This window comes from Musca domestica, unplaced genomic scaffold, assembly GCF_030504385.1.
Source record: "Musca domestica strain aabys unplaced genomic scaffold, Musca_domestica.polishedcontigs.V.1.1 26, whole genome shotgun sequence".
NCBI lineage: Eukaryota > Metazoa > Arthropoda > Insecta > Diptera > Muscidae > Musca > Musca domestica.
Window position 1 is genome coordinate 5,564,435 of NW_026712283.1, and position 27,655 is coordinate 5,592,089.

Consider the following 27,655-nt stretch of genomic DNA (forward strand, 5'->3'; position numbering starts at 1 on the left):
CTGAAACGTGGATTTTTTAAAGAATATTTTTTTTAAATACCAACAGGAATGTGGATTTTTCAAAGAATATTTTTTCAAGGACCAACTCAAACGTGGATTTTTTAAAGAATATTTTTTCAAGGACCAACTGAAACGTGGATTTTCTAAAGAATATTTTTTCAAGGTCCAACTGAAACGTGGATTTTTTAAAGAATATTTTTTTTAAATACCAACAGGAATGTGGATTTTTCAAAGAATATTTTTTCAAGGACCAACTGAAACGTGGATTTTCTAAAGAATATTTTTTCAAGGTCCAACTGAAACGTGGATTTTTTAAAGAATATTTTTTTTAAATACCAACAGGAATGTGGATTTTTCAAAGAATATTTTTTCAAGGACCAACTGAAACGTGGATTTTCTAAAGAATATTTTTTCAAGGTCCAACTGAAACGTGGATTTTTTAAAGAATATTTTTTTTAAATACCAACAGGAATGAGGATTTTTCAAAGAATATTTTTTCAAGGGTCCTCCGAAACTTCTATTTTTGAAAGAATATTTTTTCAAGGACTCCACGAAACGTCTGTTTTTGAAAGAATATTTTGTCCAGGACCAACTGAAACATGGATTAGTTAAAGAATATTTTGTCCAGGACCAATTGAAGCATGAATTAATTAAAGAATATTTTTTTCAAGGACTCTCGAAACGTCTATTTTTGAAAGAATACTTTTTCAAAGACTCCTCGAAACATCTATTTTTTGCAAAAATATTTTTTCAAGGACCTTCAGAAACGTGGATTTTTAAAAAATATTTTTGAAAAGGACCATCTGAAACGACGATTTTTCAAATAATCTTTTTGAAAAGGACCAACTGAAACGTGTACTTTTCACATAATATTTTTTCAAGGACAATCCGATATGTGGATTTTTTAAAGAATATTTTTCAAGGACCAACTGAAACGTGGATTCTTTAAAGAATATTTTTTCAATGACCAACTGAAACGTGGATTTTTTACAGAATCTTGGTTTGGAAAATTTGTACAAATATGGTACGACAAGTACTAACGGCACTAAAAATTGAATACTTTATATTAAAACGGAATGAGCTAAAATTGTGAAATTTGAAATAAGAGACATTGATGGAGAGCAACGTAGATATAAAGAGTGATTTGTTAAGAGCTTGATAACTTTTTTTTCAAAAAAAAACGCATAAAATTTGCAAAATCTCATCGGTTCTTTATTTGAAACGTTAGATTGGTCCATGACATTTACTTTTTGAAGATAATTTCATTTAAATGTTGACCGCGGCTGCGTCTTAGGTGGTCCATTCGGAAAGTCCAATTTTGGGCAACTTTTTCGAGCATTTCGGCCGGAATAGCCTGAATTTCTTCGGAAATGTTGTCTTCCAAAGCTGGAATAGTTGCTGCCTTATTTCTGTAGACTTTAGACTTGACGTAGCCCCACAAAAAATAGTAATCGCATGATCTTGGTGGCCAACTTACCGGTCCATTTCTTGAGATGAATTGTTCTCCGAAGTTTTCCCTCAAAATGGCCATAGAATCGCGAGCTGTGTGGCATGTAGCGCCATCTTGTTGAAATCACATGTCAACCAAGTTCAGTCCTTCCATTTTTGGCAACAAAAAGTTTGTTAGCATCGAACGATAGCGATCGCCATTCACCGTAACGTTGCGTCCAACAGCATCTTTGAAAAAATACGGTCCAATGATTCCACCAGCGTGCAAACTACACCAAACAGTGCATTTTTCGGGATGCATGGGCAGTTCTTGAACGGCTTTTGGTTGCTCTTCACTCCAAATGCGGCAATTTTGCTTATTTACGTAGCCATTCAACCAGAAATGAGTCTCATTGCTGAACAAAATTTGTCGATAAAAAAGCGGATTTTTTGCCAACTTTTCTAGGGCCCATTCACTGAAAATTCGACGTTGTGGCAGATCGTTCGGCTTCAGTTCTTGCACGAGCTGTATTTTATACGGTCTTACACCAAGAACTTTGCGTAAAATCTTCCATATGGTCGAATAACACAAACCCAATTGCTGCGAACGGCGACGAATCGACATTTCACGGTCTTCAGCAACACTCTCAGAAACAGACGCAATATTCTCTTCTGTACGCACTGTACGCATTCGTGTGGTTGGTTTAATGTCCAATAAAGTAAACTGAGTGCGAAACTTGGTCACAATCGCATTAATTGTTTGCTCACTTGGTCGATTATGTAGACCATAAATCGGACGTAAAGCGCGAAACACATTTCGAACCGAACACTGATTTTGGTAATAAAATTCAATGATTTGCAAGCGTTGCTCGTTAGTAAGTCTATTCATGATGAAATGTCAAAGCATACTGAGCATCTTTCTCTTTGACACCATGTCTGAAATCCCACGTGATCTGTCAAATACTAATGCATGAAAATCCTAACCTCAAAAAAATCACCCTTTACAAATAGGGATTGTGGAACGAATTCGAACTTTAAAGTTACGAAAAGTTCGTAAATGGTACTAAACTTCTAAATGGTACCATTTGGTAATGGATATGAGAATCAAGGTTGAAAGGTAAGTTAGATATATGAAGGTGGTTATGGAAATGTGTATTAAGGCTGCGAACTGTACTAAATGGTACTAGATTTGGAACAGTTTGGTTTAGGGTGAACGAATGAAGCAGATTTTTGAAATTCTTTCCTGGGGGCGCTGCTGCTGGTAGGAGTGGTTTGGAAAATGTGGTTTTGGAAATATGTATTACAAATGCTCGAAAAGTACTAAGTAGTACTATATTTGGTACAATTTGGTGTATTGGATGAGCCGATAATGCTTGAAATCTGAAATTTGGTACTCATGTGTAGCCTGAACATGTGGAGGTGGTTTCTCAGATGTGTACTATAATTGTACGAAGAGTACTGAATGGTACTATATTCGGTACAATTTGAGATTGGGTGAAGGGATAAAGATAAAATTCCGAAATTTAATAATTATAATATTGATGGTATCTGTGTTTGAGATTTTGCGGTGGTGTCGAAATACGTTCTGTATTTGTTCGAAAAGTACTAAATGGTACTTAATTTGGTACTGAGCAAAGGGATAGAGCTAGAATCCTCAATTTTGATATTGAGGTCTCTGTTGATATTTGGAATTGCGATATGGAGGTGGTTTTGGAAATGTGTACTATAATTGTACGAAAAGTACTAAACAGTACTATATTTTGTATTGGGTGAAGGGTGTATGCTCAAATTTGATATTGAGGTCTCCGTTGGTATCTGGTGGTGAATTTTAAAATGTGTACTATACCAAAATGTGGACCTGCACAGACACTTAGGTTGCAGTATCCATTACGAACTTCGAATACTAATGTTGAAATAATTCCGATGAATAATGTCGCAAAAATCATCATAACACAGAATATAAGGAGGAACCATCGTATGGGGCCCATACGAAAACGTGGACCTGCACAGACAATTTTCTGTTATATGCTGTAGTATCCATTACGAACTTGAAATACCAAAATTGAAACAATTCCGGTGAATAATGTCGCTAGAATCATCAAAATACCAAATATCGGAAGGTACCGTTATATGGGGGCTATATGAAGACGTGGATCTGCACAGACAATTTTCTGTCTTAGGCTGTAGCATTAATTACGAACTTCAAATACCAAAATTTGAAACAATTCCGGAAAATAATGTCGCTAAAATCATCAAAATACCGAATATCGCGAGGTACCGTTGTATGGGGGCTATACGAAAACGTGGACATGCACAGGCAATTTTCTGTCTAAGGCTGTAGTACCTATTTCGAACTTCAAATACCAAATTTGAAACAATTCCGGTGAATAATGTCGCTAAAATCATCAAAATACCGAATATCGGGAGGTACCGTTATATGGGTGCCATACCAAAACGTGGACCTACATGGCCCATTTTCAATACCAAAAGTCATGCAGATATAATACACATTTGAGTAAAATTTTATCAAACTACTTAATTTCGTTCGGAAGTTAGAGTGATTTCCATAGACGGAGGGACATCTCTAAATCGACATAGAATTTTATGCTGCTCAAGAATATATATACTTTGTGGGGTCTAAAATGTATATTTCGAGGTGTTACAAACGGAATGACAAACTTAATATACCCTCCATACTATGGTGAAGGGTATAAGAAAGACTAACACAAACTGTTGATATAAATCTAAAATCTTAAGGTGTATTTTTCACTGAGGAAGCAGAAGGCATTTGTTACCATAATTTTATTTTATTTATTTACTTATTTTATTTTATTTTTTTTTTTTTTGGTTATATTTTTCAAGACTCTTTTACTCACCTTATTTTCACAAATAACCGCCAGTATCCACAAATCCTTGGGCTGCAATCGTAATAATTGCCAATTACAGCTGGTTATGAGAATTGCATCCATTATCACAAGCGATACGCAGAAGAGCAGCGATTTACATAACACATATTGCACTAAAATATATTGGAATTTTATATTTTTTATAATTTTTTTCTTCTTCTTCTTCTTCTCTATAACACAACACAATAGGATTTTGCATTACATTTCCACCAAATGGAAGAACACACTGCAAAAAAAGAACAAAAAAAAACGAAAAAAAATAATTAAGAATTATATAAAATAAGAAAGAACACAATAAACATTTGATTAGCTTTATTGATTGGCTCTGCCTGCCACTTGAGGCGAACGTCAAGTTTAGTTGATGATAATTTATTTAAATTTCTGTTTTTTTTTTTTTTTTTTTTTTTTTTTTTTTTTTTTTTTTTTTATATTTATTTACATAATTTTCTTATAAATCCAATTGCGAATCGAAGGAAAATCCAAAGCGACGATGGTTTTGAGTCGATATAGTTTTCTTTTTTTGCTGTATATTCTCACTCTCTTTCTCGCTCTCTCGGTTACAATACAGACAAACAACAAATTGCAAAGATATCACGCTTTTTACAAGTGATCAGCAGCAGTGCAACAAGGCAGCCAGCCCTTGTTCGACCGGCAGCAGCAGCAATAGCGCCAACAAGTATTCGTACAACAACAACAAAAATATATATATCGCGATGACAACTCAAATGCTCTGAATAACAACAATAACAGTTTGCGAAACTAAATGCAAGTAAATCAGGCAGCCGGCACAGCTGATGTGTATTATGACGACGACAATGAAGGCAATGCAGATATAAAAAATAACAACAACAACAAAGCTCATTTTCTCGATATTTACTCGTAACGCATCCACATGAATGCAAAATTATCAACAAAAAACGATAACTCATAATAAACGATTTAATTATCCATGACACTCGGGAGCTGACGAAATTTCAAAGTTCTGGAAAACAGTTGACCTACAAAATTGGAAAAATGTTCCAAGAATCGAAATTCAAGATCTGTGGGTTTGTTAGTCCTCTAAAACATGCTTGCATGTGCCCGCAACTTCGTCAGTGAAAGTTTCACCTAAAATTGTTGATCCTTTGCTCCTCCAAAAAGTCTTCAATATCTTTCGATTTGAAATTTACCGAAGAGCATATTAGCTAAATCCTTGCACAATGGTTCCACATCCAATTTTTCTGGCCAAAACTATTTCAACGCCTTTTCGTAATAAAAATTGGCCACCGCCCTATCTATATCCCAGACACCAATAGTGACCTTAATATCAAATTTCTTTCACTCAACGGCAAATTTAGTACCATTCGGTACTTTTTGAAAAATCATAGTATGCATTGCCAAATTTACTTCCTTGTCTGAAAACTATATATCAAGAGTGACCTCCACATTAAATTTCAGAATTCCAGCTCTATCCTAAGACCCAATCTCAAATTCATTACTATACCTTTCGTAAAGTTTTCCTACGCATTTCCAAATACAACGCCCCGCCAACAGTGACCTCAATACTAAATTTTAGAATTTTATCTCTAAAATTTCAGTCCTTACTAAATTTAGTACCATTTAGTACCATTTAGTACAATTATAGTATGCATATCCAAGACCAGTTCTTTCTCTCAACTACAGGCGACAACAGTGATATCCATGTCAAATTTCAGGATTCCAGCTCAACTTTGCACCCAGAACCAATTTTAGTACTATTTAGTACTTTTCGTACAATACACATTTCCGCAACCACCTCCATATATCCAAGCTACACAGTGACCCCAATACCAAATTTCAGATTTCAAGCATTATTTATTCACCAAATACCAGATTGTACCAAATATAGTACTATTTAGTACTTGTCATGCACTTGTAGTACACTTTTCCACAATCACCTACATATATCAATCAATTCCAGATACCAACAGAGGGCTCAATTTGAGGATTCCTGCCCAATCCCTTCACTAAATACCAAATTTGGTACCATTTAGTACTCTTTCGTACAAATATAGTACGAATTTCCAAACTACCACCCAATCTCAAAGACAGATACCATCAGTAATTTAGATATCAATATTCGGAATCATACATCTTTCCCTTCACCCAATACCAAATATAGTACCATTTAGTACTCTTCGTACAATTGTAGTACACATTTCCGCAACCACCTCCATATAACCAGGCTACACATGACCCCAATACCAAATTTCAGATTTCAAGCATAATTTGTTCACCAAATACCAAATTGTACCAAATATAGTACTATTTAGTACTTGTCTTGCACTTTTAGTACACATTTCACCTACATTTATCAATTCCAGATACCAACAGAGACCTCAATGTTAAATTTGAGGATTCCAGCCCAATTCCTTCACCCAATACCAAATATGGTACCATTTAGTACTTTTCATACAAATATAGAACGCATTTCGAAACGATCGCCCAATCAAAAAGTCGGATACCATCAGTAATCCAAATATCAAATATCAGGATTTCAGCTCTATCCTGTATCTTTATACCTTCACCCAATACCAAATTTAGTACCATTTAGTACTCTTCCTACAATTATAGCACATATTTCCGAAACCACCTCCATATGCCCAAGCTACCCATGAACAGCGACCCCAATATCAAATTTCAGATTTTAAGCACTTTTTGTTCACCAAATACCCAATTGTGCTAAATATAGTACTATTTAGTACTCTTCTTGCACGTGTAGTACACATTTCTAAAATCACCTCCATATCTCAATTCCAGAAACAAACAGACACCTCAATGTCAAATTTACGGATTCCAGCCCTACTCCTTCACCCAATACCAAATTTAGTACCATTTAGTACTTTTCGTACAAATATAGTACGCATATCCAAACCACCGCCACAATTCAAACATATATACCATCAGTAATTCAAATATCAAATTTAAGGATTGCATCTCTATCCCTTCACTCAATTCCCACTTTAGTAAAATTTAGTACTTTTCGTACAGTTATAGTACACATATTCAAAACCACCTTCATATCTCAATTCCAGATACTAACAGAAGCCTCAATATCAAATTTGAAGATTCCAGCCGAATCCCTTCACCCAATTAAGTACCATTTAGTATTTTTCGTACAATTATAGTACATCCTTCCGAAACCAACTCCATATATCCAGGTTACACACCTGATACCAAATTTCAGATTTAAATCACTATCTGTTCACACAATACCGGATTGTACCAAATATAGTACTATTAGTACAATTTAATACTTTATAACAAACCTACCACCAAAAGGCACCTCAGTAGAAAATTTCAAAAATTCCAGCTTCATCCGTTCACTTTAACCCAAACTGTTACAAATTAATTACCACTTAGTACAGTTCGCAAACTTAGTACACATTGCCAAAACCACATTCATATTCCTGGAACAATTCTAATAACAAATTTTTAGATTTTAGCTTTATCTTTTAACATTATACCAAATGGTATAATTTAAGATGTTAAGTACCATTTGAGAACTTTTCGTAGCCATAAAGATTGAATTTCCAAAAACCCTTTGGCACATCAACAACTCTCGTTGAAGTTTCGGAATTCTAGCGTTTAATACAAAGTATTATGTTCAAGTACATTTTAGTACTTTTCGTACCTTTTATTAGGAATTTCCAAAAAACAGTCATATCAGCCTTAAAAAAATATTTTTTAAAAATTTCACGCTTCTATCGGTTCCTAAAGAAATATATCCACGTTTCAGTTGGTCATTTTCAAAGAAAAAAAATTAAAAAAACCACGTTTCTATTCGTCCTTTTCAAAAATATTCCTTAAAACAATCTTCCTTACCGTTGGTCCTTGAAAAACTATTTTTTCAGAAATCTACGTTATTGTTAATCATTAAATTTTTTTAATCAACCTTTCTGTTCGTCTTTTCAAATATATTCTTTTAAACAATCCTCCTTTCAGTTGGTCCTTCAAAAACTATTTTTTCAGAAATCCAAGTTTTCGTTAATCATTGAAAATATTTCTTTTTTTAAATCCAATTTTTTGTTAATCCTTGAAAAAATATTCAGCAAAACAATCCTCCTTTCTGTTGCTCCGTGAAAAATAATTTGTTAAAAAATCCACGTTTTTGTTAATCCTTAAAAAATATTTTTTTAAAAAATCCACGTTTTTGTTAGTCCTTGCAAAAATATGTTTCTTAAAAAAATCCACGTTTTTGATAATCCTTGAAAAAATATTCTTTAAAAAATCCACGTTTCTGTTCTGGTCCTTTTCAAAGATATTCTCTTTTAAACAATCACGTTCCAGATGGTTCTTGAAATTTTCTTTTTTTTTTAAATTCACTTCATCAATTGGTTCAAATCCACGTCCCAGTTGGTATTTTAAAATATATTTTTTAAAAAATCCTCGTTCCAGTTGGTCCTTGAAAAAAATAGGTTTAAAAAAATCACGTTCCAGTTGGTCCTTGAAAAAATATTTTTTTAAAAAAAACACTTTTCAATTGGTCCTTGAAAAAATCTTTTTTAAAAAATCCTCGTTCCAATTGGTTCCTGAAAAAATATTCCCAAGAAAATTCACTTTTCAATTGGCTTATAAAAAAAATATTTTTTTAAAAGTAAACGTTCAAGTTGGTTCTTGCAAAATTATTTTTTAAAAAACCCACGTTCCAGTTGGTCCTTGAAAAAAATTTATTTAAAAAAATCACTTTTCAATTGGTCCTTGAAAAATCTTTTTTAAAAAATCCTCGTTACAGTTGGTTCTTGAAAAAATATTCCCAAGAAAATTCACTTTTCAATTGGTTTTTAAAAAAATATTTTTTAAAGAATCCACGTTCCCGTTGATCCTTGAAAAAAATATCCACATTACTGCTGATACTTGAAAAATTATTTTTTAAAAAATCCATGTTCCCGTTGATCCTTGAAAAACTATTTTATCAAAAATTCGCGTTCCAGTTGGTCCTTGAAAAAATATTCTTTAAAAAATCACTTTTCAATTGGACGTTGAAAAAAACTTTTTTTAAAAATCCTCGTTCCCGTTAAGTCTTGAAAAAATATTCCCAAGAAAATTCACTTTTCAATTGGTTTTTAAAAAAATATTTTTTAAAAAATCCACGTTCGAGTTGATCCTTGAAAAATATTATTTAAAAATCCACATTGCTGCTGATACTTGAAAAATTATTTTTAAAAAAATCCACGTTCCAGTTGATCCTTGAAAAATATTATTTAAAAAATCCACATTGCCGCTGATACTTGAATAATTATTTTTTAAAAAATCCACGTTTCAGTTGATCCTTGAAAAAATATTTTTTTTAAAAAATTCACGTTCCAGTCGATCCTTGAAAAAATATTTTTTAAAAAATCTACGTTCCAGTCGATGCTTGACAAAAAAAAATTTTTTAAAAAAATTCACGTTCCTGTTGGTATTGGAAAAAAATATTCTTTGAAAAATCCACGTTCCAGTTGATCCTTAAAAAAATATGTTTAAAAAATCACTTTTCAATCGGACCTTGAAAAAATTTTTTTTAAAAATCCTCGTTACAGTTGGTTCTTGAAAAAATATTCCCAAGAAAATTCACTTTTCAATTGGTTTTTAATTTTTTTTTTAAATCCACGTTCGCGTTGATCCTTGAAAAAATATTTTTTAAAAAATCCACATTGCTGCTGATACTTGAAAAATTATTTTTTAAAGAATCCACGTTCGCTTTGATAATTGAAAAAATATTTTTTAAAAAATCCACATTGCTGCTGATACTTGAATAATTATTTTTTAAGGAATCCATGTTCGCGTTGATCCTTGAAAAAATAATTTTTAAAAAATCCACGTTCCCGTTTATCCTTAAAAAAATATTTTTTTAAAAAATCCACGTTACCGTTTATCCTTGAAAAAATATTTTTTTAAAAAATCCACGTTGCCGTTAATCCCTAAAAAAAATATTTTATAAAAAATCCACGTTCCAGTTGGTTTTTGAAAAAATATTCTTTAAAAAAATCACTTTTCAATTAGTCCTTGGAAAAATCATTTTTAAAAAATTCTCGTTCCAGTTAGTTCTTGAAAAAATATTCCCAAAAAAATTTACTTTTCAATTGTTTTTTAAAAAAATATTTTTTAAAAAATCCACGTTCCCGTTTTAAAAAAATGCACATTTCTGTTGGTATTTAAAGAAATATTCTTTGAAAAATCCACATTACAGTTGATCCTTGAAAAAATTTTTCTTAAAAAAATCTAGGTTCCAGATGATCCTTGAAAAAATGTTTTTTTAAAAAAATCACATTTCTGTTGGTATATGAAAAAAAATTCTTTTAAAAAATCCATGTTCCAGTTGATCCTTGAAAAAATATTTTTTAAAAAATCCACGTTTCTTTTCAAAAATATTATTTATAAAATCAACGTTTCTGTGATCCTTGGAAAAAAATTCTTTAAATAATCTACGTTTTTGTGATCCTTGGAAAAAATATTCTATATATATGTTTTTTTTTTTTGTTATATATGTTTCTTTCGATTCTTGAAAGATCTTCTTTAAAAAATCTACGTTTCTGTTGATTTTTAAAAAAATTAAAAAAATATTTAAAAAATTTTGCAGGTAATGAAAGAAATTAGTTTCACGCACAGATGTCGTGTTTGAAATTTGACTATATTCGGGGGTTTCGTGTTCGTACAACAATTATTTTTATTTACAACAACAACGTATGCATCGCAGACGACAGCTTCATCATCGCCTTCGGTCTGTCTGGCTGGTAGTCTTTACGACTTATCATCATTATTAGCATCATCATCATCGTCATTGTCGTAGTCTGCCATAGCTGTAGTAGTAACAGCCTGATTGTCAAACCGCAATATAACCGAGAATTTGTTTGTATTAATTGCTGTTGTTGTTGCTGCTGTTGTTGTCATAATTCCAAGAAATTCAATATCGAAAAGTCTAAATGTTGATATTGACACTTTACGCTCAAAATGATCCACTTTTATGTTGTTAAGCGCCTCTTTGTTTTCTGTGTTTTTGTTACAACAGAATCAGCTGTTGTTGTTGCTATTTTTGCTATTGCTATTATAATTGTTGTTGTTATTATCATTACTACTGTTCCTATTAAACTGGGAACATGGCATTAGAAAAAAAACTAACATGGAAATATTTTCGCAGCTATATATAGCATTCACCCACACATGAACACATATTTTTCTTCACATACACACAACAAGCCTATTTGTGCTATACGCACATACAAATACCTTTAAACACACACACATAAATATATATAGCTGTTGTATTCGCTTATAAGCAGCGATAAATCATTTTTAATCACTCAACAATGTTTCCAGACCGAATGGCTTACTTACATCTATCGTTGTGGAAAAAAGACAAAGACATCCAACCATCAAATGTTAAAAAAAAAGAAGAAAAAAATTATATTATAAAGGGGGTGAGGGGTAGAACTCATTTCAAAAGAAATTTGTACAAAACGTGGCTTAATTATACCACAATGTACTGTCAAACCCTGGCCTTTTATGGAGCAAAAGATTCGAAAATATACTCCAAAACTGTGGTCCAGTTTGTGTAAAACGATGCTATACTATAACCCATACTTTTGTCCTTTGATGCTGCCATCAAAAAACTTAGGTCGTTCTGCATTATAGCAAAAAACGCACATTTGCGTACCTCACATCTACACACAGACACACATACACATGTGCGTGTTGCCATGTGAACCTTAATGAAACACTATAGCCTAAGATTATTATAATTCCGCAAGGCCGGGGGTGGTTGGTTGGGTTGGGTTTTGGATTAGCCTCAGCTCAGATGGTTGACTGGCTGGCTGGTTGGCTGGCCGGCTGCTTGGCTGACAGATCAGTGGAATGAATATATGGATGGAAAGCAGTAGCTGCAGGACGGGCAGATTACTTGTCGATGCAGCCACAACAATCCGCCATCGCTGTTGTTGTTGTTGTGCGAGATGATAGTGGTGTTAGTGGCGGTGTTTCTGGTGGGCTGAAATTGAAACTGAGTCTGGCATCTACTGTTTTTCTGCTGCTACATACATTGAGCGTGTTTGTCTTGTGGTTAAATATTTTGTTCTCCTTTCTTGTTCGTCGTTCATCGGTCGATCCGACCGCCCGTCTATCAGTCTGACAGTCTATTTTTCTCTCTATCAGAAAAACAAAAACAACAATAATAAATATTTTTTCTTGTCGTTGAGACAGATTTAATTCAAGTGAAAAGTATTTGTCATATTCTAAAACAAAATGACATCTTATGAAAGGACGACATTTATCTATAGAAAATAATTATATAAAATTAAATATTTACAATGAAAATTTTTTCAAGCACCAACAGAAAAGTTTTTTTTTATAGTTTTTCAAGAACCAAAAAAAAAAGTCCATTTTTTAAAGAATATTTTTGAAAAGGTCCAACAGACACGTGGATTTTTTAAAGAATATTTTTGAAAAGGACCAACAGAACATGGATTTTTTAAAGAATATTTTTTCAACGACCAACAGAACGTGGATTTTTTAAAGAATATTTTTGAAAAGGACCAACAGAACATGGATTTTTTAAACAATATTTTTTCAACGACCAACAGAACGTGGATTTTTTAAAGAATATTTTTGAAAAGGACCAACAGAACATGGATTTTTTAAAGAATATTTTTTTAACGACCAACAGAACGTGGATTTTTTAAAGAATATTTTTTCAAGGATCGATTGAACGTGGCTTTTTTAAAGAATATTTTTTCAAGGATCGATAGAACGTGGCTTTTTTAAAGAATATTTTTTCAAGGACCAGCTGAAACGTAGATTTTTTAAAGAATATTTTTTCAAGGACCAACAGGCCAAACGTGAATTTTTTAAAGATTTTTTTTTCAAGGATCGATAGAACGTGGCTTTTTTAAAGAATATTTTTTCAAGGACCAACAGAAACGTGGATTTTTTAAAGAATATTTTTTCAAGGACCAACAGAAACGTGGATTTTTTAAAGAATATTTTTGAAAAGGACCAACAGACTAAAACGTGGATTTTTTAAAGAATATTTTTGAAAAGATCCAACAGACGAAACGTGGATTTTTTATTTAAAGAATATTTCTGAAAAGGACCAACAGAAACGTGGATTTTTTAAAGAATATTTTTTGAAAAGGACCAACAGAAACGTGGATTTTTGAAAACTATTTTTTGAAGAACCATAAGAAAGTGGATTTTTTAAAAACTATTTTTTGAAGAACCCTAAAAATGTGGATTTTTAAAAAAATATTATTGAAAAGGACCCACAGAAACTTGGATTTTTTTAATTTTTTTTTTTTTTTTTTTTTTTTTGAAAAGGACCAACAGAAACTTGGATTTTTTAAAGAATTTTTCAAGGACCAACGGTAACCTGGATTTTTTAAAGAGAATTTTTGAAAAGGACCAACGGTAACGTGGATTTTTTAAAGAATATTTCTGAAAATGACCAACAGAAACGTGGATTTTTTAAAGAATATTTTTTGAAAAGGACCAACAGAAACGTGGATTTTTGAAAACTATTTTTTGAAGAACCATAAGAATGTGGATTTTTCAAAAACAATTTTTTGAAGAACCCTAAGAATGTGGATTTTTAAAAAAATATTATTGAAAAGGACCAACAGACAATACGTGGATTTTTTAAAGTTTTTTTTGAAAAGGACCAACAGAAACGTGGATTTTTGAAAACTATTTTTGAAGAACCATAAGAAAGTGGATTTTTTAAAAACTATTTTTTGAAGAACCCTCAAAATGTGGATTTTTAAAAAAATATTATTGAAAAGGACCAACAGAAACGTAGATTTTTTAAAGATTTTTTTTTTTTTTTTGAAAAGGACCAACGGAAACGTGGATTTTTTCAAGAATATTTTTTAAAAAAGACCAACCGGAACGTGGATTTTTAAAAAATATTTTTGAAAAGGACCAACGGAAACGTGGAGTTTTTAAAGAATATTTTTCAAAAGGAAAGGAAAGGAAAAGGACCAACTGTAACCTTTATAAAGAATATTTTTGAAAAGGACCAACAGAAACGTGGATTTTTTAAAGAATATTTTTGAAACGAACGAAGAGAAAAGTACATTTTTTAAAGAATATTTTTAAAAAAGGACCAACAGAAACGTGGATTTTTTAAAGAATATTTTTAAAAAGGACCAACGGTAACGTGGATTTTTTAAAGAATATTTTTTCAAGGACCAACGGTAACGTGGATTTTTTAAAGAATATTTTTCAAGGACCAACGGTCACGTGGATTTTTTAAAGAATATTTTTTCAAGGACCAAGAGAAGAGTGGGCTTTTATAAAATATTGTCTTTAATGACTATATGTGGTATTTGGTGAAGGCATAAAACTGAAATTTGATATAAATGTGACTGTTGGTGTTTGTGGTTAAGAAATGTAGGCAGTTTCGGAAAATAGTACTATAAATGTACGAAGAATACTAAATGGTATCATATTTGGTATTGGGTAAAGGGATAGAGATAAATTCTGAAGTTTGATATTTAGGTCACTGTTGCCATCTGATATTGAGATATGGAGATTAGTTGGAAAATGCATCCTATATTTATTATGTATTAGGTGAAGGGACGGGACATCCTCAAATTTGAGATTGAGGTCTCTTTTGGTATCTGGAATTGAGATGTGGAGGTGGAACTATAATTGTACGAAAAATACTGAATAGTACTATATTTGGTATTGGGGGAAGGAATAAAGCGGGTATCCGAAATTAAATCTGGATGTCACTGTTGGTGGTGAAGGTGATTTTGGAAATGCGTACTATGAACCTAAGAAAACTACCAAATGTCACAAAATGTTTGACTGGATGTTGGAATAGAGATGGAATTCTGAAATTTGTTACTGAGGGTATGTTGAGTTGGTTTCTACGATTAGATATCACGTTGGATGGAAGAATTGCATGTGGAACCATTGTGCAAGGGTTTAGCTAATATGATTTTTGGTAAACTTCAAAACGAACGATTTTTAAGACTTTTTGGTAAAAAAGTAATAAATTTTCGATAAAGGGAAAACTTGGCTATTTTTCAGGACCAACAAAATTGAAAATTTTTAAAATATTTCCTCCAAGGACCAACAGAACGTGGATTTTTAAAGAATATTTTTGATGACGAAGTTGAGTGGACTTTCTAGTTACATTATGAAAACTATTTTTGGTGTAATGGATACGAAAAAAAGCAGAATTATCAAGTTTGGAGTGAAGATCAGCCAGAAGCATTGAGGTTTATAGGCTGATCGCATCATGGGACCGTACTTACAACCGTTAGATAAAATCCTTTTTTTTATAGCCTCTGTCATATGGCTAAAGAGAATATATATCATTTGATACGAAATAACGGTTTTATACCCTAGGTCTCTTTAGACTAAATCCGTTTCAGGACATTTGGAGGCGGTGTCCGTCTGTCTGGCTGGTGCACACCATAACTCTCCAAGGGAGTATCCGATTTAATCCAAACTTGGTACATCGTAATATTATTGTCAAACTCAGATCGAGTTCAGAGGTGGGCAATATCGGTCCACTCCTTCTCTTACCTCCCACACAAAATGTCAAGATTTTCAAAGAAAATAATTTACTGAACGAAAAGAGAAAGGGTGATCCGATTTTGCTCCAACTAATGTTTGCATCAGTGCTACATTATATGGACTGATGGACAATATCGGTCCACCTTTTCAAGTACCTCCCCCACAAAGGGTCAACATTTTGAATAACTGTTATGTAAGAGTCCGATTGTCTTCAAATTACATACATCACAATATATTTATTAACCCAAGGTCTGGTGTGAAAATAAAATATATCAGTCCACTCCTTCTGGTACCTACCCCACAAAGGGTCAAAATTTTGAATATCCATGAAACTCATAAAACACGAAATTAACATCCGATTCCATTTAGACTTGGCACATTTTAATATTTCCACAAAAATAAGATCTGATATAAATATGGTAGAGATCGGACCATTCCTTTTTGTACCTCTCCCACAAAGGGTCGAATTTTTAAATAACCCAAACGATCATAAAATCCGAAATAAGCATCCGGTTCTCTTCCAATTAAACACAAAATATTTTTACTGCCCCAAGGTCTGCTGTAAAAATGGAATATATCGGTCCACTCCTTCCGGTGCCGCCCCCACAAAAGGTCAACATTTTGAATATCCATATCCGTGAAATTAACATCCGATTCCACTCAGACTTGGTACATCTGAATATTTTCATCAACACAAGATCTGCTATAGAGATGGTAGAGATCATGCCATATCTTTTGGTACCTAGGTTTGAAGATTTTTAGAAACAAAACGCTGAGACCTATTTTGGAGGTCTTGACAACATTTTCCAATCGAGTTGGCAAAAAATTGTATTTAGTATTATTTGGGGGTAGAGATCCTTCTTACAGAATTTTTTTTAGAAAATTTCGTACTGGTAATGAAAGCAAATCCCTTAAAGGGTTATGAATTCTCGTGTCAATTTTCCAAATTTTGATACAGTTCCAAATAACGGTACCTCCAAGGTCATATCAAGTTTCACAACAATGTTCTCTTCCGTTGAAATTTCTGTTGATGATCAGTACTGGGATTTACTTTTTTATCCAATACGATTACCTCATTTTAGAAATTTTCAACCCCCAGATGCCTTACGACTTTTTTATGGGGCTATGTCAAAGATCCTGTCAATACAGAAGAGCCCGCTCCAATTGACGCATTGAAGATAACTTTGATGCATTTTTAGTGAGATATTCTGAGGACTAAGTGGAGGGACCGCGTGAGGCGTATTCGCGATCAATGTTTGCATGAAAGAATTTTCAAAAATTCTTAAATGAATAAAACCCATACGGTTTTATTTTTTGTCATTGAAGAACTTTCATATAGCCCTTAAAAATAACCCTTTAATTAGATTTCATGATTTGTTTTAGTCGTCGCTCATGTCCGTAGATTTCTTTCTTTATTCGTTCTTCATTTCGTCTCACGCGGAGACCATTGAAATGGAAACGCTTAAATGTCAGCTAATTAGAATAATAAAAAATCAGCAAGAGAATAAATTCACAATTACCAAAAATGGCAGCTTGTCGCGATCTTCTGTAGGCTGTTGTTGTTGTGTTTGTTGTTATTGTGCTCCTACTTAGCAGTCATTCCTTGTGAATATTTTAATTTCGAGATTAATTGTTATTTGAATTTACCGCTATATGACGTTTTAGATGAAAGAATGTGGGTTCTGGTTTAGAAAAGAGTTTGGGACTTGAAAACTGACCGTTTTGTTTAGTTTTTCGATAGATATACTTTTTAAAAATGAAGTAGATAATAATTAACCCTTAGGAATAGACGACACCTCGAGTTAATTCCCCTTCTCAATTCTAAAAATATGTTCTACTCCCTTTCCCTGTGGTCGAACAAGAAAATATAGGGCCTCTACACTTTCGACCACCTTAGCTCTGTTTTCAACAAAAAAAAATCCTTCAAAAAATTCCTCCGACCAGGTCTTTGATTTTCCCACAAAAGTAACAAAAACCAAAGAACAACAGCGAAAACTCGCTTATTATCATCTGGTAAGTTATTGTCCATTAAACCGCCACTGAGTTCACTGAATAGTTTGTGCGATATAGTAGCTTTCCCATATTCAAATACTAGTTAGGGGCAGTTGTTGTATGGCCGATATTTCAGCAGTAGCTGCTGCGCCGCTGCTACTGCTAGCTGCTGCTCTGTCTTTTTGCTGATCGCATAATTAAAATATTACACTTGTTTCGACGATGCTCTGTTGTCTTCATTCCGTTGCATTTGCGAATTTTTGTTCTTCCTTTGGCTTGGCGCAAGTCAAGAGTAGCTTTAATAGAACAGGAATGATGCCACAAAGAGAGAGAGAGAGAGACAGATGGAGAGAGCAAGCAGCGAAACCGCAAAACGTGTTCATTGGAATTTTTCTAATAAATCAAAACCAAAAAAAAAACTATATATTTTATATATAAAGAAAAGCCTATGACAACACCACTACAGTTTCCTTGCCCCGAAATGAAAAATATTCCAAGATGCCCAAAACCATTACCACTACAGATCTGGATCAAGCTGATAGAGGTACGAAATTCTGTTCATAATTTTTTTCTTTATTGGTGTGTAGAAAAATACCACAGCAAATTGCTTCCGTTTTCCAGTTCAAACTGCTTTACGAATATCATGATCAAAACAAACCACAAAAAATAAACCAAATGTTAGTTTCGGTTTTTTTTTTTTTTTTTTTTTGGGTTGCTGAATTTTTGCTCAACTTCCTGCATAACAAGAGTACACCCGAAAAACGATAGTGGAATTATTTATGAATTTTAACAACTTTAAGAGTATCAGTCGGTTTTGCCGACAGATGTATACCCTCAGCCAATGTTCGATTATTTCAATATATTTTGACTTCTGGTATGATTATTCAAATTGAGTAGGTTCCGAATAAATGGGTCAATATTGTCTATCTGTTTTGTCTGTTTCGTTTTGGACCTAAATAGATATGATATAAATGTTGCGAGGTTCAGACTTTATTGACAACTTAATTCTCTTTAGATATGGTAACATGTGTGTGAGGTACCATATACTCCTATAATGGACCGAAGTATTCCATTTTCACACTTCATAAAAATATAGATAAAAATACATGTATGGTACCCCATAGAGTGGAGTGGAAAGATATTGCCCGTCTCCGAACCCGATCAAAGTATGATAATAATATTATGATGTACCAAATCGGATACATCCTTCGAGAGATATAGTATAGGGCAAAATACTATAGGGCCCCGATCGAATAATACCACCTCCACTTGTAATTTCCCTCCACCTCAGACCATGTTTCAGGTCATTGCGACACAGTGTAATCGGTCTCTGAAAGGTCGCACTTTAAAGCCTTTAAAGCCATACTACAAAAAGGAAGTCTATTAAATACGCCTCCGATAATCATTCATAATATGTATGAAAGTCCTTTCTGGTATAGAAGACCTCTGATAAACGTAGAAGTCCTATGAATGATCTTTCACCAATAGAAGACCCCCAAAAAATCTTCTTTTTATAGTAGGTTAATAAAAGGGCTAGAGTGTTCCGACAATGGGAACCCTTTATAGTGGGTTTTTATACCCTCAGGCATATGGCTAAATACGGCCAAAACGTGTCTCATCGAATAATGGTTCTAGACCCTACGTCTTTCTGGACCAAGTCCGCTTCAGGTCATTTGGAGTCGATCTAGAGTGTCCGTCCGTCAATCCGTCTGGCTGGTACTCACGATAACTCTTGAATGTAATATCCGATTTGGTCCACAATCGGTCAAAAGGTCGAAAATGGCAAAAAATATTTTACTGCACAGAAAGAAAAAGAATAATCCGATCAGTCAGCACCATTCAGTCAGGTGCAAATATATACAATATCGGTCCACTTCATCAAGTACCTCCCCCACAAAGGGTCAAAATTTGGAATAATTATAAATCTCGTTAAATGTGATATAAGAGACCGATTGTCTTCAAATTACACATATCAGAGTATTTTTATTAACCCTAGGCTTGGTCGGGCGGTCCACTCCTTCTGGTACCTCCCCCACAAAGGGTTTACATTTTGAGTATCCATGAAGCTCATAAAACGCGAAATTAACATCCGATTCCATTCAGACTTGGTACATGTAAATATTTCCATCAACACAGGATCTGTTATAAAGATGGTAGAGATCGGACCATTTCTTCTGGTATCTGCCCCACATAGGGTTCAAGATTTTTGAAAAACAAAACGCTCAAAGGAAACGAGATAAGCATCCAACTCTTCAAATTTTACACATCCAAATATTTTTGCTAATGCAAAATCTGTTGTGAAGATGATATATATTTGCCAACACCTTCTTGTACCTCACCCACAAAGGGTAACAATTTTCAATACTTATATCTGTCATAACTTGCGAAACAAGTAGGCGATTTTTTATAACTTGCTATATCTAAACATTTTTCTTAACCTCAAATCTGAGATGAAAATATAATTCATCGGAATTAATGATTTCGCCTAAAAATGGATATAAGTTCGATTCGATTTCCTATAAATTTTGCGCACACCAATATTTTTATCTGTACATAAAGTATGAAAATGGAATACTTGGGTCCGCTATGTCTGTTACCTCACCCATATTTCCACATTTTACAATAATTTCCAAATATCTCATATCAAGTATAGGAAGTAGTCGATATAGTCCAAATCAGACACGTTGTAATATTTGTCAGTCATAGGTCAGATACGAAATGGTCAATATTGGCCAACTGATTCCGAACCTCCCCCACAACAGTTTGAGCAATCATAACTCAAGGCTGAGGCTATAAATCTGTCGGCAAACCGACTGATACTTTTTTACTTGTTTTTTTATTTTTTCAATTTTGGTATTTTAAGTTCTTGACCTCGCCATAACAAATTGGCCTCGCCACTTATAGAAACGGTTTCAAGTGTTACTTTCGAAATGCTTAAAGTTCTAACCAGCCGAATTTAAGTGCTTTTCACTATTTTTTAGCTACAAAATGAGGATTTTAAATCGATGACAGGCATTTGGAATGCCATCCAACTATAGAAGGTCTTTATGTAGAATTGGTTTTCTATCTTCGAGAACTTCTATCTATAGTACGCCACAGAATTGTCTCAATCAAAATCTTCAGAGGGGTATGCTCTTAATAATCGGCCTCTGAAAGACTTTCTGTCTATAAAAGACTTCTAAACGTCGTTATCCAAAGGAAGCTCTATAATAGAGTGTATATGTACACACGGGCACCGATAATACTTCTATCTCCCATCTAAAGGTCCTTCCATCCATAGAAGGAGGAAGATTACCCATGAAAGGTCCTTTAAATATAGAAGATGCCTGAGAAATCTTATATTTATAGAAGGCCAATAAAGGCCACAGAGACATTTCACCTGGGGAAGGTCTCACATCTTCGTTGTCTGTAGTAAGACCTGCAAGGTTTTTATATCTGTTGAAGGTCTCCAAAGGTTCTTTTATACCCTCCACCATTCTATGGATGGTATATTATGTCAATTAACGTTTCCGTCCGTCTGTTGTAATCACGAATCATCTTTCGAACGAATTGATATAGAAGGCTAACATGTGTATTTTGCTAATAGGTAGGTTCAATTGACAGAAAAATGTCTATGCAGGCCGGGTCGAACATAGCTTCTTAGTATATACATACTTGATCAGCATAAAATTCTATGCCGATTTAGCAATGTCCGTCCGTCTGTGGAAATCACACTAGCTTCCGAACGAAATGAAGAAGGTTGATAAAATTATACTCAAATGAATATTATGTCTGCAGGGCTTTTGGTATCAAAATGGGTCATGTAGGTCCACGTTCTCGTATAGTCCCCATATAACGGCACCTCCCGATATTCGGTATTTTGGTGATTTAAGCGACATTATTCATCGAAAATGTTTTAAATTTGGTATTTGAAGTTCGCAATGGGTACTACATTCTAAAACAGAAAATTGTCAGTGTAGGTCCCCGTCTTCGTACAGCCTCCATATAACGGTGCCCCACGATATTCGGTATTTTTATGATTTGTGCGACATTATTCACCGGAATTGTAACACATCTCGTATTTAAAGTTCGTAATGGGTACTACAGCCTATGACAAAAAAAATCGTATTTGGTTCGGTATTTTGATGATTCGGTATTTTGATGATTTTAGCCACATTTTTCAATGGAATTGTCTGAAATTCTACACAAGGAGTTCTTTGTGGTTACGTTATCCCCTGAAAGAGAATTGTCTATATAGGTCCACGATATCGTATGGCCCCCATATAACGGTACCTCCCCGATATTCGGTATTTTGGCAATTTTAGCCATATTTTTCAACGGAATTGTCTGAAATTCTACACAAGGAGTTCTTTGTGAGTACTTTATCCCCTGGAAGGGAATTATCTATATAAATCGACAATATCGTATATCCCCCATATAACGGTACCTCCCCCGATATTCGGTATTTTGATGATTTTAGCCACATTTTTTAACGGAATTGTCTGAAATTCTACACAAGGAGTTCTTTGTAAGTACTTGAGCCTCAGACATAGATTTGTCTATATAGGTACACAATATATTACATCCCCCATATAACGGCACCTTCCAATATTCGGTATTTTTAAGATTTTAACTAAATTTTTAATGGATTTTTTTTTTTTTTTTTTTTTTTTTGAAAATTCCATAATTCGTTCCAAATGGCGGCGGAATTTACTGCTTTTTTTACTTGTTACATTTATAGTTGGTCTCGAAAGGTTCAAAGAGAAAGGGAAAGGGTTTTTCAATAAAAGCTTTGGAAAGGCCCTCTAGGCTTGGTATCTACAGAAACCTACAAAAAGTATTCTATGCCTAGTAATCTCATAGAATTTACCATCAATCAAAAACGCTTTGCGTGATAAAAAAAAATCTATTGTAGGTCATGGTCATTTCCATCTTCTGGGAATTTTAATCAACAATTTCCAAGCAAGTGTTACTGGATATTTGTGTGAGAAGAACCCTGAATTTTTCTCTCTCATTGAATGGAATCTGCTGAGACTCCTTTACAAAATTTCCATTTGATTTTAAAAATTTTAAAGGCTTTTAATGATAATTTTGAATAATAATTTTAAAGGCTTTGCTTGGGCAGAATATGTTTTATTCGAAAATTAGGAAGTAAATTTCAATGGCTTCTGCAGTCATTACACTCAGAGAAAAATTTCCTTTTTTTTCACAAAAAAAGTATGTAATTGAGATTTGTTTTATTGTCAAATTTCTACTATTTTTGGTGTTTTTATTTTTTTCTTCTTATATTTATGTTTATATTTTTGTTATCGTTGTTTGTTTGTAAATCTAGATGATGGTTGTTGTTGATCGAGTTGGTTGATTGGTTGGGTCGGTCAGTCAGTGGTTGTGTGTAGTTTGCTTGACATAGCTGGCTGGCAGACTGGCTACCGCTGTCTGCTAGTGATGTGGATTTGTAGCTTTATCTGTTGGATCGATTATTGCTGTTGCTTGTTGATGTTGTTGTTGGCGTTATTTTATATATATATTTTTTTTTTGCTTTTTATGAAGTGATTTGCCTTCTACCATCAACTTAATTTAAATATTTATTTTCATTTTTTTTTGTTTTTTTTATTTTTTTTTTAATTTTTTTTTATTTTGCTGTTGGGGTTGTTGTGATACTTGTTGTTATTGCTGCTGCTGCTGCGGCAATTTTGCCGTTGCCGTTGTTTGAAAACACAATAGTAGTTATACCACTTTTGGAATCAATTTTTTCTGCTTCTCGTTTTAATTTTTTGTGTTAATACATCTATCGAGCTATGGGAGATATTTCATTTCATTTTTTTTTTTTCAAATCACAAAAATATTTTTTTTTTGTTTTTCATTTTCAAAATGATTTAGGATATTTTGCCAAGGCTTTTCCAAAACATTGCATGATAACAATTTTCCTGGCTGAACACCTGCAAAAACACTTGTGGGGATTTTGAGGTGTTGATAGTATTTTTCCAATGTTGTTTTTTTATTTTCATTAATTTTTTTTGGATAAAATCATGGACATGAACATGACACTCACTTTTTTTTTGCACAACAACTCGCCTCGCTGGCGATAAGAAAAAACCCACACTCTGTGCCTGTAACGAACAACACTTCCTTAAAACTAGCTTTTTTCCGAAGATTTTTTATTTCTTTTTTTTTTTTTTGGATTCACAAAAATTTCTTTAATTTTTTGAGCTTCTTCTTCTTCTTCCTCCGCGGCGGCGGCGACTTTGGCGATTAGAGGGGTTTCATGTTGTTTTGAAATCAAGTAGACATCGACAAAATAAAAACAACATTTAAATTATGTGAAAAGGAACAACAACAACAACAATGACGACGATGACGGCTAATAACAACAATTATAAAATATGTTATTGTTGATGTATTTATGTTTTATATATTTTGTTTTTTTTTTCGATTTGTTGTTATTTTCGAATCGATGTTTTATTTTTTGTTGTTTTTGTTTTTCTTTCCTTCTTTCTTCTTGCTTTGCTGTTGTTTTTTTTTCGAAACGACCTGAAAGTTGTAGTTTTTCAGTTTCTCGAGCGCGTCTCACACGTTGTTGATTACGACTGAGACTTGGAAAAAAAGATAACCGTTTGTATCAGTTGTGGTACTACAGCAGCATTTCGGTTCGGTTCAGCTCAGCCCAGCTCGAAAGAGAGGCGGCGGCGGCAGCAGCAGTTGCTGGCGCAGTCTCATGTCGCCGCCGCTCAGTGTGTGCTGTTTTACTTTTTTTTCCAGCTCCGCCACACAGCCTGGCCCGGTCGATGGATCGGTGGGTCGGCCGGTCGGACAGGCGTTATTGTTGTCGCCAACAACGACGACGATGTTGTTGTTTTTGTTGCTTGTTGATTTTTGCTTGTTTTGCTCCACTAGTTGCTGGTTTCATGGCTGCGTCTCGCTGGCTCTGGTGGTTTTTGTATCATTCAGCTGGGTTGACTAACTAACTAGCTAACCAGCTGGCTCTCTGGCTGGCTGGCTGACTGGGTGGATGGATGGCTGTTGCCTTGGATGCTGCGGCAGCTCTGTATTGGACCTGCTCGTTGTTTACCACACTCTGGGAGCGGAGATGAAGATGGAGATGCCTAACCATGCGAATAAGTGCCTTATTTCTTTGGGAGAGGGTAGAGAGGTATAGTATGCCATGTAGTGTAGAGTAGCGTAGATTCCAACTCATTTGCCTAACATTGCCGCAGGCTTACACGCAGTTTGCCAACGACAACAGAAACCAAAACACTAAGAGTAACATAGCCGAACAAGTGCAAGCAGAGGATGCTAGGAAATATCTTGTGCTGGATAGCTGTCACAGTTTAAGAAAGGAAAGAAATCTCATGTAACTTCCAAAAATTTTGAAAAATTTTCAACATTCCAAATTTGAGAAATATTTGAGGAGAGTCTCAGAAAAAAACGCTTCCTAACCTACCTATATTTTACAGAACTTCTTTGGATGGCATATCGCCCGAGGTCAACAGACAAGTCTCCTCGATTTCTTTAATCGATGCAATGTGGACTTATTTAGAAAAAAATGTCCAGCACCAATACAATGTGCACTTTTAAGGCATATTTTTCCAACGAGGAACAGACCTAATAAATATGACTTTTTTACCCTCCACCCAACATGGTATGGAGGGTATATTAAGTTTGTCATTTCGTTTGTAACACCTCGAAATATACATTTTAGACCACACAAAGTATATATATTCTTGATCAGCTTACAATTCTATGTCGATTTAGGGATGTCCGCCATTCTTTCCTTCTAGCTTCCGAACGAATTGAGATAGATTGATAAAATTTTACTTAAATGTATGTTATGTCTGCTGGACTTTTGGTATTGAAAATGGGCCATGTAGGTCCACGTTTTGGTATAGCCCCCATATAACGGTACCTCCCGATATTCGGTATTTTGATGATTTTAGCGACATTATTCACCCGAATTGTTTCAAATTTGGTATTTGAAGTTCGTAATGGATACTACAGCCTAAGACAGAAAATTGTCTGTGAAGGTCTAAGTCTTCGTATAGCCCTCATAAAACGCTACCTCCCGATATTCGGTATTTTGATGATTTTATCTACATTAGTACCGATTTTTTTAAGTTTTGCATTTGAATATTGTATTGGCTTATGACAAATGTTACCTATGCAGGTCCATGTCATCGTATAGACCCTAAACAGCTACATTCGGTATTTATAAGATTTTAACAGAATTTTTAACGGATTTTATTGTTTTTGAGAATTTGGAAATTCGTTCCAAATGGTGAAGGGTATTCAAAGTTCGGCCCGGCTCAAGGGTATAATACCCTAAAAGGGTATTATGTCCAAGTGTTACAAACAAATGTAACATGGAGAAGAAAGCGAGATAGACCCATAGTTACTTTTGAGGATCTTCATAGAATCGCTTTCAGAGTCGATTTATGCATGTCAGTCCGTCCGACCATCCGTTCATGTATTCTTGTGAACAAAATGCAGGTCGCATTTATTATCCCATTGAGATGAAATTTTGCAAACAATATTTGTATGGCCCAAGGACGAACCCTATTGAAATTGGTAATAAAGAGATCAGATTTAGCTATAGCTCCCATATATCTTCAACCTATTTCGGGATAAATGGGCACCAAATGGCTAATATAAGTCCAAATGACCTGTATTTTGGTACATCCCACCGAATTCCGACTAGAAGCAAGTGGATCAAATTTGGAGAAAATCAGTCCAGATATAGCTATAGCTCCCATGTACAGGATAAGATAGAAAAAAACTGCAGAAAAGTCAAACGCATTAATTTCTATTTTTTTTTTTTAAATTTTATTGAATGAAAACAAAAAATGTCGGAAAAAGCATAAAATTTTAGAATAAGTTTAGATTTGTTCGAATTGGTCACCTTTGTCACGAATTATGGCCTTCAAATGGCCAATAAAACCGACACGCTGCCCGAATATTGCTCTGCGGTATTTTGGGCCATTCCCGGCGAAGCGCTTGCATGAGGTGATCGACACTTTGGTATTTTTTTGTGCCAACCCTGCTTTCCAAAATACTCTAGACACAATAGCCCAACGGAATGGTATCCGGAGATTTTGGTAGCCATTGTGCGCGGGAAATGAAGCGAGGATCCTTATTTTGTAACCATTCTTGGGTGGCGCGTGCTGAGTGCGATGATGGTGAGTCCTGTTGGAATGTCCAAGGTCTGCGCCCAAAATTTCGTGCCCAAGGCTTTAATACACCCTCCAGATTATTTTCGCGATGGTATTCGGCATTTATTCTGATGCCATGGTCCATTAATACAAGCGGAGAGCGACCATCGGCTGTCATGACGGCCCACACCAACACCATGGCCGGCGCTTGAGTTCTGGTGACCAACCGAAGGTGCACATTTTCAGCTGACCTCTTTGGCAAGTAAACACGATCATTTTGGTTGTTTACAAACTACTGGACAACGAATGTTTTCTCATCGGAGACGGAGAAAACCAAATTCGTAAGTTCACCACTTCCGCCAAGCGAAGCAACTCTTTAGCTCTTTTTAGTCCATTTTCTTTCAGTTGCGGTGTAAGTTCTTGCACTTTTTGGAATTTCAATGGCTTTACCCCGAGCTCAAATTTCAATATTTGACGAAGGGAATATTGCGATATGTTCAGCACACGAGGCATTTTTCGGACACTGCGACGTGGGTTTCGATCAAGTCGCTTCTCTACTTTTCGAACCATTTCTGCTGATGTTCTTGTTTTCTTCCGTCCACTTCCTTGACACCGGGCTACGCTACCAGTATCACGGTAACGAGCGATGGTGGGAGACACAAAAAATTTATTCACAATTAAATGCTGGAG

The 27,655-nt window shown here is 34.3% G+C and overlaps 1 protein-coding gene across 1 annotated transcript in view; it reads right to left on the bottom strand.

Annotated features, from left to right (window-relative positions):
* LOC101892832 (protein decapentaplegic) overlaps positions 1 to 24,763 on the bottom strand; it is a 234,367-nt gene extending 209,604 nt beyond the window's left edge. Inside the window, exons 1-2 of the mRNA XM_059123976.1 lie at positions 23,875 to 24,763; positions 4,305 to 4,560 (exon numbers count right to left, since the gene is read on the bottom strand). The gene's annotated coding sequence lies outside the window, so the exon portion shown is untranslated. The remainder of the gene's footprint in view (positions 1 to 4,304; positions 4,561 to 23,874) is intronic.
* Positions 24,764 to 27,655: the final 2,892 nt, after the last annotated feature.